Source organism: Camellia sinensis, chromosome 7 (genome assembly GCF_055761805.1).
Source record: "Camellia sinensis isolate YWXY chromosome 7, ASM5576180v1, whole genome shotgun sequence".
Classification (NCBI taxonomy): domain Eukaryota; kingdom Viridiplantae; phylum Streptophyta; class Magnoliopsida; order Ericales; family Theaceae; genus Camellia; species Camellia sinensis.
Window position 1 is genome coordinate 179,781,529 of NC_138967.1, and position 10,390 is coordinate 179,791,918.

A 10,390-nucleotide genomic window follows, 5' to 3' on the forward strand; every position below is an offset into this window, starting at 1 on the left:
TGTTTGGAATTTATCTCAGGTTATGTTGTGTACGCGCCTGATTGGTTGTTTTGGATCTCCTCTCATGATTTCAGTGTGGTTTGAGTGTCCCTTTTCCTTACACGATTTCAGCGTGTTTGGAATTTATCTCAGGTTGCGTTGTGCACGTTCCTGATTGGTTATTTTGGACCTCCAATCACGATTTCAGCCTGGTTTGAGTGTCCCTTTTCCTCACACGATTTCAGCGTGTTTGGAATTTTTCTCAGCTTGCGTCGTGTATGCGCCTGGATGGGTTGTTTTGGACCTCCTCTCACGATTTCAGCTTGGTTTGAGTGTTCCTTTCCTCACACGATTTCAGCGTGTTTGCAATTTATCTCAGGTTGCGTTGTGTCCGCGCCTGATTGGTTGTTTTGCACCTCCTCTCACATTTTCTGCGTGGTTTGCGTGTTCTTTTCCCTCACATGATTTTAGCGTGTCTGGAATTTATCTCAGGTTGTGTTGTGTACGCGCCTGATTGGTTGTTTTGGACCTCCTCTCACGATTTCAACATGGTTTGAGTGTCCCTTTTCCTTACACGATTTCAGCGTGTTTTAAAATTTTCTTAGGTTGCGTTGTGTACGCGCCTGATTGGTTGTTTTGGACCTCCTCCCACGATTTCAACGTGGTTTGAGTGTCGCTTTTCCTCACACGATTTCAGCATGTAGGGAATTTGTCTCAAGTTGCGTCGTGTACGTGCTTGATTGGTTGTTTTGGACCTCCTCTCACGATTTCAGTGTGGTTTGAGTGTCCCATTTTCTCTCACGATTTCAGCGTGTTTGGAAATTTTCTCAGGTTGCGTTTTGTACGCGCCTGAATGGTTGTTTTGGACCTCCTCTCACGATTTCAACATGGTTTGAGTGTCCCTTTTCTTCACACGATTTCTACGTGTTTGGAATTTGTCTCAAGTTGCGTTGTGTACGCGGCTGATTGGTTGTTTTGGACCTCCTCTCACGATTTCAGCGTGGCTTGAGTGTCCCTTTTCCTCACACAATTTCAGCATGTTGTGAATTTGTCTCAAGTTGCTGTGTACGCGCCTGATTGGTTGTTTTGGACCTCCTCTCAAGATTTCAGCGTGGTTTGAGTGTCCCATTTCCTCTCACGATTTCAGTGTGTTTGGAAATTTTCTCAGGTTGCGTTTTGTACGCGCTTGAATGGTTGTTTTGGACCTCCTCTCGCGATTGCAACGTGGTTTGAGGGTCCGTTTTCTTCACACGATTTCTACGTGTTTGGAATTTTTCTCAAGTTGCATTGTGTACGCGCCTGTTTGGTTGTTTTGGACAACCTCTCACGATTTCAGTGTGGTTTAAGTGTCCCTTTTCCACACACGATTTCAGTGTGTTTGGAAATTTTCTTGGGTTGCGTTGTGTACGTGCCTGATTGGTTGTTTTTGACATCCTCTCACGATTTCAGCGTGGTTTTAGTGTCCCTTTTCCTCACACGATTTCCCCGTGTTTGGAATTTGTCTCAGGTTGCGTCGTGTACGCGCTTGGGCGGGTTGTTTTGGACCTTATCTCACGATTTCAGCGTGGTTTGAGTGTCCCTTTTCTCACACGATTTCAGCGTGTTTGGAATTTATCTCCGGTTGCATTGTGTACGTGCCAGATTGGTTGTTTTGGACCTCCTCTCACGATTTCAGCGCGGTTTGGGTGTCCCTTTTCCTCACACGATTTCAGCATCTTTGGAATTTATCTCAGGTTGCGTTGTGTACGCGCCAGATTGGTTGTTTTGGACCTCCTCTCACGATTTCAGCGTGGTTTGAGTGTCCCTTTTCCTCACACGATTTCAGCGCGTTTGGAATTTATCTCAGGTTGCGTTGTGTACGCGCCTGATTGGTTGTTTTGGACCTCCTCTCACGATTTCAACGTGGTTTGAGTGTCCCTTTTCCTCACACGATTTCAGCGTGTTTGGAAATTTTCTCAGGTTGCGTTGTGCACGCGCCTGATTGGCTGTTTTGGACCTCCACTCACGATTTCAGCCTGGTTTGAGTGTTCCTTTTCCTCACACGATTTCAGCGTGTTTGGAATTTTTCTCTGGTTGCGTCGTGTACGCGCCTGGGTGGGTTGTTTTGGACCTTCTCTCACGATTTCAGCGTGGTTTGAGTGTTCCTTTCCTCGCACGATTTCAGCGTGTTTGGAATTTATCTCAGGTTGCGTTGTGTCCGCGCCTGATTGGTTGTTTTGGACCGCCTCCCACGATTTCTGCATGGTTTAGGTGTTCCTTTTCCTCACATGATTTTAGCGTATCTGGAATTTATCTCAGGTTGTGTTGTGTACGCGCCTAATTGGTTGTTTTGGGCCTCCTCTCACGATTTCAGCGTGGTTTGAGTGTTTCTTTTCTCACACGATTTCAGCGTGTTTGGAAATTTTCTCAGGTTGCGTTGTGTACGCGCTTGATTGGTTGTTTTGGACCTCCTCTCACGATTTCATCGTGGTTTGAGTGTCCATTTTCCTCACACGATTTCAACATGTTCAGAATTTTTCTCAAGTTGCGTTGTGTACGCGCTTGATTGGTTGTTTTGGACCTCCTCTCGCGATTTTAGCGTGGTTTGAGTGTCCCATTTCCTCTCACGATTTCAGCGTGTTTGGAAATTTTCTCAGGTTGCGTTTTGTATGCGCCTGAATGGTTGTTTTGGACCTCCTCTCACGATTTCAACGTGGTTTGAGTGTCCCTTTTCTTCACACGATTTCTGCGTGTTTGGAATTTGTCTCAAGTTGCGTTGTGTACGCGCCTGATTGGTTGTTTTGGACCTCCTCTCGCGATTTTAGCGTGGTTTAAGTGTCCCTTTTCCTCACACGATTTTAGCGTGTTTGGAAATTTTCTCAAGTTGCGTTGTGTACATGCCTGATTTGTTGTTTTGGACCTCTTCTCACGATTTCAGCGTGGTTTAAGTGTCCCTTTTCCTCACACGATTTCCGCGTGCTTGGAATTTGTCTCAGGTTGCGTCGTGTACGCGCCTAGGCGGGTTGTTTTGGAGCTCCTCTCACGATTTCAGCATGGTTTGAGTGTCCCTTTCCTCACACGATTTTCAGTGTGTTTGGAATTTATCTCAGGTTGCGTTGTGTACGCGCTTGATTGGTTGTTTTGGACCTCCTCACACGATTTCAGCGTGGTTTGAGTGTCCCTTTTCCTCACACGATTTCAGCGTGTTTGGAAATTTTCTCAGGTTGCGTTGTGTACGCGCCTGATTGGTTGTTTTGGACCTCCTCTCACGATTTCAGTGTGGTTTGAGTGTCCTTTTTCCTCAAACGATTTCAGTGTGTTTGGAATTTGTCTCAAGTTACATCGTGTACGCGCCTGGGTTGGTTGTTTTGGAGCTCCTCTCACGATTTCAGCGTGGTTTGAGTGTCCCTTTCCTCACATGATTTCAGCGTGTTTGGAATTTATCTCAGGTTGCGTTGTGCACGCACCTGATTGGTTGTTTTTCCTTCTCTCATGATTCCAGCATTTTTGGAATACGTCCCCCTTTGCATCTACGACACTATCTGTTTCATCGCACTATTTTGTGCAGCTTACTTGTATTGAGCATGCCTTTTATCGCACTATTTTGCGCATCGTACTATTTTGTGGACCTTACTTGCATTGAGTAGGCATTTTATCGCGCTATTTTGCGCATCGCACTATTTTGTGCACCTTACTTGCATTAAGCACGCATTTTATCGTGCTATTTTGCGCATCGAACTATTTTGTGCGCCTTACTTGCATTGAGCATGCATTTTATCTCGCTATTTTGGGCATCGCACTATTTTGTGCATTGAGCATGCATTTTGTCGCACTATTTTGTGCACCGCACTATTTTGTGCACCTTACTTGCATTAAGTATGCCTTTTATCGCGCTATCTTACATACCTCATCGCACTTGTTACCGCATTGCATTGTTCCTGTTATCTTGCCCACGTACCTACACTTGTTAGTGCACTGCATTGTTATACACTCCATTGCATTTCACCTGCATTGTTATGCACACTTCGGTTGCATTGTCATGCACACCTCTTCACTTGCATTGTCACGCACATCCCAGTTGCATTGTTATGCACGCTCCTTCTCTCCGAAACACAGGGATATGTCCCTATGTTTTTCTCTTCCTTTCCGAAACACAGGGATATGTCCCTATGTTTCTCTTCCTTTCCGAAATACCGGGATACGTCCCTGTGTTTCTCCCTCTTTGGTTAAGAGCATTTGGAATGTGTTCCAATGCTCGTACATTTCCAAAACACAGGGATATGTCCCTATGTTTCTCTTCCTTTCTGAAACACCAGGATATGTCCCTGTGTTTCTCCCTCTTTGGTTAAGAGCATTTGGAATACGTTCCAATGCTCGTACCTTTCCGAAACACCAGGATATGTCCTTGTGTTTCTCCCTCTTTGGTTAAGAGCATTTGGAATACGTTCCAATGCTCGTACCTTTCCGAAACACCGAGATATGTCCCTGTGCTTCTCCCTCTTTGGTTAAGAGCATTTAGAATGCGTTCCAATGCTCGTACCTTTCCGAAACACCGGGATATGTCCCTGTGTTTCTCCCTCTTTGGTTAAGAGCATTTGGAATACGTTCCAATGCTCGTACCTTTCCGAAACACCGGGATATGTCCCTGTGTTTCTCCCTCTTTGTTTAGGAGTATTTGGAATACGTTCCAACGCTCGTACCTTTCCGAAACACCGGCATATGTCCCTGTGTTTCTCCCTCTTTGGTTAAGAGCATTTGGAATACGTTCCAATGCCTGTACCTTTCCGAAACACCGGGATATGTCCCTGTGTTTCTCTCTCTTTGGTTAAAAGCATTTGGAACGTGTTCCAATGCTTGTACCACACTTTCCTCTCTTGCGTGTGATACGCTGAGAGGTTTTGCCTTTCCTCTCTCGTGTGTGATACGCTGAGATGTTCTCCCTTTCCTCTCTCGCATGTGATACGCTTAGAGGTTTTCCCTTTCCTCTTTCACGTGTGATACGCTGAGAGGTTTCCCCTTTCCTCTCTCGCGTGTGATATGCTGAGAGATGTTCCTTTTTTCTCCTGCATGTGATACGCTGAGAGATGTTGTGTTTGAGACTCCGGGTTTTCTCGGTAGTCGCTTTTAGTCTACTCCGTGTGAGACGTAGCGAGAATTGTATAATTCTCTTACATTCTTTCTGGATGTAATGTAGTTTGGTTTGAATTCGCTTGCTTAAACTGTTGCATTTATTGTGTATAACTGCTTCATTACAGCTTTCTTTTCATGATCATAAGTTATGTTCGGCATTGTGCATGTCATTTGCATCTTGCCCCAACCTGCGGCCACATCTCTTTGTTATCTTGCCTGTGTGTCTAAGTCTTCGGCCTTGTCAAAAATGGGTCGTCTCTTGGCTTTGACATTCACTCCCGTCACTTATGACTTCCGAGTTCTATCAAAGAGGGGCAACTGTAGACACCCCATTTTATACTGACCTTGAGACTCAGACGTCATCAATTGAGCACTTGGTGATTGTGCATGTTGTGCACGTTTTGAGGTTTCGGAGTTTTTGGCTAAGAGCCTTGCCTCCGGACCTCTGAACTCTTTGTGCTTTGGCTCGGTTTGTGGACCGAATCTTGTTTTCTCTTCCCGGAGGGAGGGAGAGGTCTTGTAGACCATCTCTTTTTGGTCGTAGACCACTTTTCGTGGTCGTGGACCACTTTTTCTGTTTGGAGACTAGATCTCGGTTTTCAGAGTCTTCGGTTGCGTGCCTTGTCTCGGGACCGCTTAACGTTCTCCGTTTGGCGTGGTTTTTGAACCACACCTTGTTTTCCTTGTTTGGAAGATGGTACAAGGGTGGGAGACCAGTTTTTCCCCTTGGAGACCACTTTTCCTCCTGCCAGCCAGTTTTCTGGTCGGATAACTGGCTTTCTTAGTCTTTGGGCCACCTTTTCTAGTGGGCCACCACACCACTTGTTTATTTTCAGGGCGTAGAATTCTCCTACCCCTAGCCGACCAATTGTCTTCTTGGGAGACCACTTGAAGTGGTCGGCCGACCACTTTAAGTAGCTGGCCGACCACTTCAGGTGGTCGGTTGCTTTTTGTCACATTTTTGGAGATATTTTTCTCCAACTGGCGCAGCTAGAGGGCACCAGAACCATCCTCCATACACGTATATGGAGGGATGACCTTGAAGCTTAGCTTCCTTAAGAAACTTTAGCTTTTGGTTCTCTACAAGAAAGAACCCCCTCCTCCCTCCTCTAGGTTCAGAAAATTGGAGCTTGAGTGATACATATAATCTATATCTATACTTCTTCATTTTGCTCTTGTTTTGTGTTCAAAAGTGTAGTTTTGTCATACTTTAACACACAAACACACACTCAAACACCATACTCTTGGAGCTGAGGTCCCTTGAGGTTGTTTTTGAAGTTCTTGGACTGGTTTTGGTTCAAAAGGTGTGCTGGAGTTGCAGCCTTGAAGTGGTTCTACAAGGGTGAGTTTATAACCCTTAAAACCCCCATTCTTGCTTAAGCTTTTGAGCCTACTTGCATGCTATTTTAAGCTTAGCTTTCTACTGGAAAAGGTTCTGTTTTTGCATGTTTAAAATGTTTGTTTAAGGTCACTTTTTCGTTGGGGGTGATCTACCCCCTCTTAGGCCTTTTTAGGCCTTGTTTTGAGCCATCCCTTTAGGCTCTTGTTGTAGCCTTTGCATGACCTTTCTACCACTGAAAGCCAGGGGATTTTTAGTGGTGGAAAGGTGGTTTTGGGGTCCCAAATAGGAGAGGGTCATTCCCTCTCCTTGTGTTTTGTATACTTGCCATATATGCCTCATGTTTGAGCATGTTTATTAAGCTTGTGTTGGCTTGTTCTTAGCATGTATTTGGAGTTATTTTGAGCTGTCATACCACTGTTTTTGGTTGTCTTGATCATCCCTTGCATGCATAATACACTTGTAGTGTAAATCTCATAAACTAGTCTTGTATGCTTCATGAAGTAGCATGTCATTCTAGCTTATTTTGAGTCCATTTCAGCATGTTCTTGGTGTTGTTTTACCATGATATACCTCTGTTAAGGTTTGGTTTAATGGCCCTATGCATGCTCCATGCACTTGTAGTGCATTCCCATGAAGTAGCCTAATGTGTCTCATGCTTTGACATGTCATTCTAGCATGCTTTTGGCTTAACTTTAAGAAGATTTTGTTCATGTTTTACCATGTTTAAGGTCTGATTTGTGTTGTTTTGGTCATGCATGCCATGCTTTGTATAGCTATAGTGCATTCTAGCTTGTTCGCTTTGAGTATTGAGTCCACTAGCATGCATTGCTTGACCTATTTGAATGATTTGGCATCATTTGTTATGTGATTTCAGTCCATGTTTCATGGTCATACACTCACATTTTTCACTTATTCAATGCGTTGGAGGGTTGGTCCTTTATGCCTTAAACATGGGTCATTGTGTATGCCTTCATGCCTAAGCTTGCGAGCTATCATTTCAATGTGTTTTTTGGGGTTATTATGCCATGATATAACTCTGATTTTTGTTGGTTATTAAGTCATCCCATGCTTGGTCTTAATAGGTGTAGTGTAATCCACCTTATTTGCCTTGTATGCATCATGCCTTATGCCCTTTACGCTAGCTTGTTTTAGCTTCCTTCCATGCATGTTTTAGACTCATTTTGACATGTTCTAAGACTGTTTTGGGTTGCCTTAGCCATATGCTTCATGTTTTGCATTGCTATAGTGCAAGTGCTCTTGTTAGCTTCAAGCTTTGGACTTCATAACATGTTTCATTTTTATCATGTACTTGATTTGGCATCATTTTCCATGACATTTCAGAGCATATAGGACTGCCCCCACTTCATTCATACTTTAAGTGCCTTTGAGTGTTGTGCATTGTTGTCTAGTTTGTGGCTTAGTGTGTATGCTTGCATGCCTAGGCCTTTGAGCCCTCATCTCAGCATATTTTGGTCTTTGTTAAGACCTATTTAAGCTCAGTACATGATTGGTTCATGCATTTGTTCCTTGTATTGCATGCCCCCTTTGTAGTCCTCTTTGATAGCTTCATGCTTTAAGGACCCTACCATGCCATACTTGTGTTGTTTGAATGATTTGGCATTATTTCTTGCTCAATTTCAGTGCACTTAGTGTTGTTACACTTCCATGCTTTTCACTGTTTAAGTACTCTTGAGAGTTGCAACTTAGTGCCTTAATTGGTAAGCCAATTGGCATGCATATTTGGATGTGTTTTCGGTGCCTTCATTTTAGCATTATGGCCACTGTTTTGGCATGACTGAGGTCTTTCCATTTTGGTTTAAGTCCATTGAGTATGTGGTTTGCATGTTGTTGCATGCTTGGTGTATTGCATATAGTAGCCCTTGTTGCATTGCATTGTGCATGCATGCATTAGCATTATTTGCGTGCTCTTAGCTTTGTTAAGTTGATCATGTCACATTGCATTGAGTATGCCATGTTGTTGTTTGCATTGTATATGCCATGTTGTTTATTGCATTGTGTATGCCATGTAGTTGCATCATGTTTTGCATGCCCTTCATTCCATGTTGTTGCCATGTAGTTGCATTTGCATGTTTGCATGTTTGAGTTGCATTGCATTGAGTATGTCATGTTACTTGTTGCATTGTTGTTGGGATTAAGTGTTAATCCGAGCACGAGAAACGAGGGACGTTTCATACTTGAAGTGATGAAACGTGCCTCAATTCTCGGTCGCTGACGCTCTTGATCATACATGATAGAGTTTTAGGGTGCATTCATTTTATATTAAATTGTGTAACTTGGCTTCTCGGCCATCATGCATCGAGATGCGTGATTGGTGGCCCGAGGGTCGAGAACCACACTCCCTTGAGCTTGTGTAATAATAGGGAAGGTGGTTGTGCATACATACCTTGCAAATACATTGCCATGCCCTTTCTTGCTTTCTGTTGCAGCAAACTGGAATTCAACAGCAATAATTGGTCGGCCGACCAGTATTACTAGTTGGCCGACCACTTTTTCTGGTTTTTCAGCACAGAAAGTGGTCGGCAGGTGGTCTCCAATGCCAACAACTAGTTGGCAGCCCTCCCACAGGTTCCCATGATGGAGTTTCAGCTTTCTGGAGCTTGGTGCAAGGTTCTGAAAACAATTGAAAACAGAGGCAAGTTGGTGTATCGCGACGGATTTCCGAACGAGGCGACCAGGCATGCATGCATTCTTTTCCCTCTGAAGCTCCTGTTTTATTACTTAGCTAATTTACTTAGCTAGTTTATGCTTTGGTTTGTACTTTAATAGTTAATGCGTTTAGCTATTTCAATTTATTTTGTAATAATTAGTTAACTAGGATTAGTTAATTAGTTTGTTTTGTAATAATTAGTTTAATTAGCTTAGATTAACTAGTTAGCTTCATATGCGGTCCCTCCGTCTAGAGGGCGCAATGCTGTAATAAGCGTGCGTGTGTGTGATGCATGTCTTCCAACCCCCATTTCTTTCTCCCTTTTACTTAATCGTTTACGATGGTTATTTTTAGGGCATATTTTGTTTAGCATCCTTATGCTTTGCATGTGTGCATCCATTCATCTGTCTTGCATGCACCGAGCTCGGCGCATCATACTAATTGCATTATATTTTCAATACATTTACTTGAATATGTGTTCAACAGTATGTTATCAAGTTGCATTTCACATGACATTCTAGGTAGCTGAGCCTATCTTAGTTGCATTTTCGCATGTATTGCATTAGCCATCTTAAACATGAACTAGGATCATGCATGATTTCTAACTAGTTCTTTGTTTTGGCTCGGAGTACACTGTGAGTGTTTACGCTTTAGCATACTGCATATGTGTTAATGTTGCCATGAAATTATGCTTGCCATGAGGCTAATTGTTTATTTGCTATAACTGCCTGAATGCCTGTGGGTGAAGGTTGGATTACTTGAATTGGAACAATTCATCAAAATCCTCGCTTTAGCCTACTTGCGAGTAGCAAACTTCAAACCATTTTCACAAATAAGCATGCAACGTTTTGTTCCAACTTAGGCGATCTAGTCTATACTTGTATGTTGTGCGCATCACATAGTAATTCTAGGTTAATAACCGGAATAAGAACACATGTGTTTTCAAAAACAAGGTATCATGTTAGTAAAGGCCGATCTTTGATCAGGCGAGCAGGGGTGCTCATTGCATGACCTTCCCCTCTCGTACCCAAGTTCCCGAGCTGAGGCAACTTTGGTAATGACGGACACGTGGCCTTCGGCACGAGTCAGGGTTTCCTAAATTCCCCCAAAAATAAAATATTTAGGTGGCATTTCTGTATCTGGCAAAGCAGTCCATGTTTGACACTTCTTTATTAAAATCAGTTTTCCAAAACGATTTGCCGGATTTGGACTCTTTGGTGATTTATCGATCTTACATCGCATATTGTGAGATTAGATTCAGAACCGTGACATGAGTCCGAACTTGTAGTAGC